The sequence below is a fragment of the Aotus nancymaae genome, unplaced genomic scaffold, assembly GCF_030222135.1.
Source record: "Aotus nancymaae isolate 86718 unplaced genomic scaffold, 86718_ANA_hifiasm-v0.15.2.pri h1tg000006l, whole genome shotgun sequence".
Taxonomy (NCBI): Eukaryota; Metazoa; Chordata; class Mammalia; order Primates; family Aotidae; genus Aotus; species Aotus nancymaae.
This window is the reverse complement of record NW_026988417.1, coordinates 66,716,562-66,724,986: the sequence shown is the minus strand read 5'-3', so window position 1 is coordinate 66,724,986 and position 8,425 is coordinate 66,716,562.

The window sequence follows — 8,425 nt, the reverse complement described above, 5'->3', positions numbered from 1 at the left end:
AGAAAAAAAATCCTTTCTCTACAAAAATTAGGAAAAAAATTAGCTAGGAGTGGTGATGTGCACCCAGCTACCTAGGTGGCTGGGGCACAAGAATCACTTAAACCCGGGAGGCAGAGGTTGCAGGGAACCGTGATCATGCACTCCATTCTGGGCAACAGAGCAAGACTCTGTCTCAAAAAAATAAATAAATAAAGTAATTATGTCAAGAGATGGATATGTTGATTAGCTTTACTGTAGAACTCAAGTCACTATGTATGTGTATTCAGAACATCACATTGCACACTTTAAATACATATTTTTTACTTATTTTTTTTTTGAGACAGCGTCTCACTCTGTGGCCCAGGCTGGAGTGCAGTGGTGCAATCTCGGCTCACTGCAACCTGCCCCTCCAGAGTTCAAGCAATACTCCTGGCTCAGCCTCCTAAGTATCTGGGATTACAGACACACACCACCACTTGGATAATTTTTGTCTTTTTAGTAGAGACAGTTTCACCACATCGGTCAGGCTGGTCTCAAACTCCTGACCTCATAATCTGCCAGCTTCAGCCTCCCAAAGTGCTGGGATTACAGGTGTGAGCCACCGTGCCCAGCCTTTAAATGAAAGAGTTTTTTAAAAAGCAATGGAAGCCAATGAGACAACTTGACAAAACAAATAATTACTGGAATATATTATAATACATTATTTTTTTATTAATGAATCTATGCCAATACAAAACTTAAATAAAAAATGGGGAAAAGGAAAGTTGTTCTCTACAGAAGAATGCCAACAAATCAATCTAGTAAGAAAGAAAGCATAAACTTTTGTAACCACCATACTTATAGCTGATTTAGGCCAGTTTCATGAATGCATGATAAAGTCATTGGTGAAAAATTATTGAGCAATAGCATATTTATACTTTCAAAATATCACTTCACAGGTTACTTATTAATTCCAAAGGGCAAAAGACACATTTGCAGGTGAATACATAAACAATGATATAGTCACTCTATGGATTATTATTTACGTTTAAAACTAATGAATATTAAAAATATGTAATATTGGGAAATATTTACTAAATGACTTTTGGTAAAAGAGTAGAATGTAAAATTTTATATGTTATGTGTAGAAAATGGCAGAGTGAACAGATTCACTAAACCAAAGAAAGGGAGGGAGAGAGATAAGAGAGAAACAGAAAGGGAGATTGAGAGGTTGATTTTGTCTCCAAACAGAATTATGCAACTGTATGGTCAGTATCTTTGGTGGCAGCTGGTGAATAGTCCTAATTGTGCTGACCTCTCATTGTTGCCTCTGTTCTAATTGGCTTTTTGTCAGATGATTAAAAAGACAAAACTGTTGCTAAGTGTATTCAATATTAGTCAGAGATCCATTCACTTTTTATTTTCTTCTCAGATATGTTACTTCTTATTTACAATTACTGGTTCACATCTGGCAACTAGAAAATAGCTCTAATTCATTCATTCCCCAAATTTAGTCCTCCCTACCATTAATAAGCATGAGATATTTTTATGGCCATATGAAGTGAAATGGCCGTCTGTTCCTACTTAGAAACTGAAAGTATCTAAGCTAATTTTCTTCCTGGTTATTTTATATTTGCCTCAAATGATCTAATTACTGGCTTCTTCATTAATGAGTAATGTATTTTGAAATTTTCTCCAGTAAATACATCAAACAAATTTTGCTTCAGCAATATAAATGCACACATATGTATTCAGATACTGAAGAAAGAAAAACAGAGAGGAAGCCAGTAGTATACGAAAAGCTTGAGAAAATCCTGGAAACTATAAAACAGATGGAATTAAATTAATGGAGAAAATAGGTAAGAGGGAACTTCAACTCAAACCCTGGGAGATGACATCAATTCTTCCCGAGAGCATTCCAGAACTGTTTCAAATCTAAAGAATATAAAGAGCAGATATGGGCCATGGGGCGATAATCAGGAGAAGAAGCTAAAAGGTTACATTCTGAGCAGCTGAATTAGAACAGGACATTACTTCCTTTTCTCTCTCGCTACCACCACACACAAATGTATAACATACTTGGATAACAATGTTTGATATCTTTTACATCTAGGTCTAAATCCAAAAATGACTCTTTCTTAGTTTGGATTTCTCAAAAGCAGACCTCTAGGGAAAGACTTGTACTTTATTTGGAAGGCAACTGGAGGAGGCACAGTGAGGAAGGACCAAAAAGGGAGAAAAGCAACGAATAATTCAAATGTTAATGAGAACAATAATAGTGTAGGCAACTGGAGCATAAGCCTGTTCAGAACTATGTGGGAAGTGGAAGATGCCCTAGAATCATCCTGACAGAGGACTGAGAGGCTGGACCATTATTCCATTGACTAAAGACTACATAGGCAAGAATAATAATCAAGACTAATCAGATATACATGAGCAAGAAAAATAATAATTCATGATTATCCATAATTCAGGGGAAAAAAAGAAAGCTATTGAGGCATGGGACTGTGCAAAGCAGCACTATCATATAAAACACATTCTAAAAACATCATAATAGTTAAAACAGTGTGATGACATTGGCAATATGCAGACACAACAAAATGAAAGTCTAAAATTTCATCCAAATTTTAGCCTGTCTGTACAGTAATATAATTCTGAAAAAATTGGAAATCCAAATGTAGAAAATTTTAAAAAGAGAGAAATTATAAAAGTATTATAAGGAACACAAGTGATGAGGGAAAAACTTTCCTAATTATAATGCAAAATAAATTCAACTACAAAAAAAAAATTTTAAAGACTTTGCATGAAGACTTAGCTGGTCAAGACATCCTACTAGACACAGTCAGGTGGAACAGCTGCCACTGAGGGACTGAGATGACTGGCACACCCATAACAGATCTTCAGGAGGAAGGCACTGAGAGTGGACAGAGGAAAGACACAGAAGCTGGGCTGAAGTGAGAGGAAGCTAAGAACCTGCATGGGGTCGCCATGCACTGGGGTTCACTCCCATTCCCCAACAACTCTAGGGGACTGGATGAGTTGAACTGGCAAGGAACAACCTGCTTTCATCATAGGCCTCAGGAATCCTGACACAGAAGACTCCTCAACCACCATATACACTCGAGTTGGCAGAAAGAGCTGCTTAGAGAAGTGATAGAAATAGTACACCAATCCCTTTGGCCTACACACCAGCACAACAGCCGATGTGTAGGCCAAAGGGATTGGTACAGAGGCATCTGTAATAGAACACAGCCAAAGATGCCCATCCCCTCAGGCTTCACTTGCTCCCATAGGAGACTTTAGCCCTAGAGGAACTGTAGGACATAAACTATACAGGGTGGTCTTGCCCACCAGACAGGGCTGGTCTGACCTGAGCACTCCTTGGTCTGCTGGGCAAGCTCCAGTGCCCTGGGGCCCACATCATAGCTCCTGCACTGGCAAACCATGCCTAACTGGCAGAAAGCTCCAGCAGGGCAGCCACCATGGCCATGCACCAGCCTGCCTGCTCCCTCTCCACACTGTGGCATCCCTCAGACACATAGCAACCCCCCAACCCCCACCTGCACCACTTTGCAGGCACATGTGCACACAGGTAGGTTTTGTCTTCCCAGCTCTACAAGTGTGCGTGTGCATGCGCCCTATCTTGCCACTGCTGCAGTGGGGAAATGCACTTCACCTCCCCTCCTCCCACCAAACGGGCACTGCAGTTGGAACCTTGGTAGGCACAGAGCCAGACAGCACTGCACCCTCCAGCACCATTCCCTTGCACAAACACAGCCACAGGAGTGAAACTAGGCACAGAGAACAGCAGACCTTCCTCTACTCTGAGCAACTACCCCTGCCTGTGGCTCAAAGAGAGCACAAACAGAACTGCACCTACCAGTGCCCTGCCTTCCTACTAACACCACCAGCAGTGGGACCATGTGCACAGTAAGCATCAGGGGTCCTCCACCCTCCCCAAGCCATCCTGCTTCTGTCACTGTGGTGAATGCCCACACCCTACTACAGCTGACAAGTGTGCACCCCACAGTGCTGACATGCTGCTGCTGCCACTGCTGCTGGCATATATGAATTAAGACAGATCCTAGGCCAGACACAGTGGCTCAAGCCTGTAATCTCAGCACTTTGGGAGGCCAAGGGCAGATCACCTGAGGTCAGGAGTTCAAGATCAGCCTGGCCAACCTGGCGAAACTCCATCTTTACTAAAATACAAAAAAAAAATAGCCAGGTGTGGTGGCCTGTGCCTGTAATCCCAGCTACTCAGGAGGGCCAGAGAATCACTTGAACTTGAGGGGTGGAGGTTGCGGTGAGCCAAGATCATGCCACTGCACTCTAGCCTGGGTGACAGAGTGAGACTCTGTCTCAAAAAAAAAAAAAAAAGAAAGAAAAAGAAAGAAGAAAAGAAAAGACAGATACTGATGCCGTCACACCACAAACCACTTTATGCTGCTGGCATGTGTGAATTAAGGTAGATCCTAATGCCACTACACTACAAAACACTTCAGCTGACACCACTTGATCACTTGATATGGCTTGGTTCTGTGTCCCCACCCAAACCTTACCTTGAATTGTAATCCCTATAATCCCTACATGTCAACAGGCTGAAGTGGAGGGGTACCAGGTGGAGGTAATTGGATCATGGGAGTGGTTTCCCCATGCTGTTCTCATGATAATGAATGAGTCTTTCATGAGATCTAATGGTTTTATAAGCGTCTGGCTTTTACCCTGCTTGCACTCACTCTTTCCTGCTGCCCTGTGAAGAAGGTACCTGCTACTCCTTTGTCTTCCACCATGATTGTAAGATTCCTGAGGCCATCCTAGCCATGTGGTACTGTGAGGCAATTTAATCTCCTTCCTTAATAAATTACCCACTCTCAGGTATTACTTTACAGCAGCATGAGAATGGACTAATACAGTAAATTGGTACTACAGAGAGTGGGGTGCTGCTATAAAAATACCTGAAAATGTGGAAGTGACTTTGGAACTGGATGACAGGTAGTGGGTAGAACAGTTTGAAGGGCTCAAAAGAAGACAGGAAGATGTGGGAAGGTTTGGAACTTCATAGAGACCTGTTGAATGGCTTTAACCAAAATGCTGATAAAGACATGGAAAATGAAGTCTAGGCTGAGGTGGTCTCAGATGGAGATGAAAAACATCCTGGGAACTGGAAAAATGGTGACTCTTGTTATGCTTTAGCAAAGAGACTGATGGCATTTTGCCCCTGCCTTAGAGATCAGTGGAACTTTGAACTTGAGAAAGATAATTTAGGGTGTCTGGCAGAAGAAATTTCTAAGCAGCAAAGCATTCAAGAGGTGATAGAGCATAAAAGTTTTGAAACTTTGCAACCTGATGATACGGTAGAAAAAAAATTTTTTTCTGAGACAAAATTTAAGCCAGCTGAAGAAATTTGCATAAGTAATGAAGGGCTGAATCTTAATTGCCAAAACAACGGGAAAATGTCTCCAGGGCATGTCAGAGGCCTTCCTGGCAATCCTTCTCATCACAGGCCCAGAGGCTTCGGAGGGAAAAATTGTTTCATGGGCTGGGTCCAGGGCCCCTCTGTTGTGTGCATCCTCAGGATTTGGTGCCCTACTTCCCAGTTACTCTAGGCATGGCTAAAAGGGGACAGTATACATCTCATGTCATTGCTTCGAGGGTGTAAGCCCTCAGCCTTGGCACCTTCCATGTGTTGTTGGTCCTGTGAGTACACAAAAGTCAAGCATTGAGGTTTGGGAACCTCCACCTAAATTTCAGAGGAGTATGAAATGCCTGGATGTCCAAGCAAAAGTTTGCTGCAGGGATGGAACCCACATGGAGAACCTCTTACAGAGAAGTGCTGAAAAACAATGTGGAATTGGAACTATCACACAAGAGTCCCCACTGGGCACTGCCTAGTGGAGCTATGAGAATAGGGCCACTAACCTTCAGATTGCAGAATGGTAGATCCACCAACAACCTGCATTGTGCACCTGGAAAAGCCACAGATACTCAATGCCAGCCCATGAAAGCAACCAGGAAGAGAGATGTACCCTGTAAAGCCACCGAGGTAAAGCTTTTCAAGGCCATGGGAGCCCACCTCTTGCATCAGCATGACTTGGATGTCAGACATGGAGTCAAAGGAGATCATTTTGGAACTTTAGGGTTTAACGACTGCCCTATTGGATTTTGGACTTGCATGGGGCTTGTAGCCCCTTTGTTTTGGCCTATTTCTCCCATTTGGCATGGCTGTATTTACCCAATGCCTGTACCCCCTATGTATCTAAAAAGCAACCTTGCTTTTGATTTTATAGGCTCATATGTGGAAGGAACTTACATTGTATCAGATAAGACTTTGAGCTTGGACTTTTGCATTAATGCTGGGATAAGTTAAGACTTTGGGAGACTGCTGGAAGGACATGGTTGTATTTTGAAATATAAGGACTTGAGATTTTGGAGGGACCAGGGACGGAATGGTATGGTTTGGCTCTCTGTCCCCAACAAAATTTCACCTTGAACTGTAATCGCTAGGATCTCCATGTGTCAAGGGCAGGACTAGGTGGAGGTAATTGAATCTTCGGGGTGGTTTTCTCCTTGCTGTTCTTGGGATAAGAAGTGAGTCTCACAAAGTCTGATGGTTTCATATAGGCATCTGGCATTTTCCCTGCTTGTACTCACTTCATCCTGCCGCCCTGTGAAAAAGGTGCCTGCTTCTTCTTTGCCTTCCATCATGATTGTGAGTTTCCTGGGGCCTCCCCAGCCATGCAGAACTTTGAATCAATTAAACCTCTTTCCTTTATAAATTACCCAGTCTTGGGTATTTTGTCATAGCAGTGTGAGAATGAAGTAAGACACCACCCATATGAATGCAGTGAACATCAATCCAGAAGCACCTCAGCCCTTCACAGCACAATAGATTCCTTACCTTGAAGAGCCAGAGAATGAAGTCAGGGCCTGATGCAAATCCCTCAGAATTAAAGCACACAATCCAGGAGTTGGGAGTTGAGTGTTGTCCCCCTAAAATCTTCCATAAATGAAGCAAGTCAGCTGAACCTACTTTATGCCACAATCAAACCCTCAAGGTCATCAAACAGGATAACAGAAAAAAGAAACTCAAGCAAAGGTCAGAACTTCAAAGATTAAAGAATCACCACCCCACAAAGATAAAAAAAAGAACCTGCCCAAAATTCTAACAATTAAAATACCCAGAGAACCTTCTTTCCTCCAAATGACTGCACTACCTCTCCACCAAATGTTCTGAACTGGGCAGAGATGGCAAAAATAACAGAAACAGGATTCAGAATATGAATAGAAAGAAAGATCACTGAGATGCAAGAGATGATGAAACTCAATCCAAGAAAACTAAGAAGCATAATAAAATGATACTGGAGCTGACAGACAAAATAGCCAGTATAGAAAAAAATGTAACTGCCATTATAAAGTTGAAAACCACACTACAAGAACTTCGTAATGAGTTCACAAGTATTAATAGCAGAAAAAACCAACCAGAGGAAAAAAATCTCAGAGCTTAAAGACTGGCTTTCTGAAATAAGACAGTCAGACAAGAATAGAGAAAGAAGAATGAAAGGTAATGAACAAACCTCTGAGAAACATGGTTATATAAAAAGACCAAATGTATGGCTCATTCATGTCCTGAAAGAGATGAGGAGAAACCTGGTTATGTAAAAAGACCAAATGTATGGCTCATTTTTGTTTCTGAAAGAGATGGGAAGATTATAAGCAACTTGGAAAACAAATTGCTGGATATCATCCATGAGAATGTCCCCAACCTAGCTAAAGAAGACAACATTTAAATTAAAAAAATGCAAAGAACCCCTGTAAGATACTTCCCAAGAAGATAATCCCCAAAACTGATAATCATTGGATTCTCTAAGGTTGAAATGAAAGAAAAAATGTTAAAGGCAGCTAGACAGAAAGGGCAGATCACCTATAAAGGGAAGCCCATCAGACTAATAGCTGATCCTTCTGCAGAAAGGATCAGAAGAGATTGGAAGAAGATCTCTTCTACAAGTCAGAAGAGACTGGGAGCTAATATTCAACATTCTTAATTAAAAAAAATTCCAGCCCAAAATTTTATATCCAGCCAAACTAAGGTTCATAAGCAAAGGAGAAATAAGATCCTTTTCAGACCGTAAATGCTGTGAAAATTTGTTACCACTTTACAAGAGCTCCTGAAGAAAGCACTAAATATGGAAAGGAAAGATGATTACCAGCCACTATTAAACACACACATACACACACACACACACACACACTTAAATACAGAGACTAATAACACTATAAAGCAACCACCTAAACAAGTCTGCAAAATAACCAGCTAACATCATGATGACAGGATCAAATCTACACATAACAATACTTACTCTGAGTGTAAACAGGCTACATGACCCAATTAACAGGTAGGTACAGGATTTAGAGCTGGATAAAGAACCAAGACAATTGGTATGCTGTCTTTAAGAGATCTATCTCA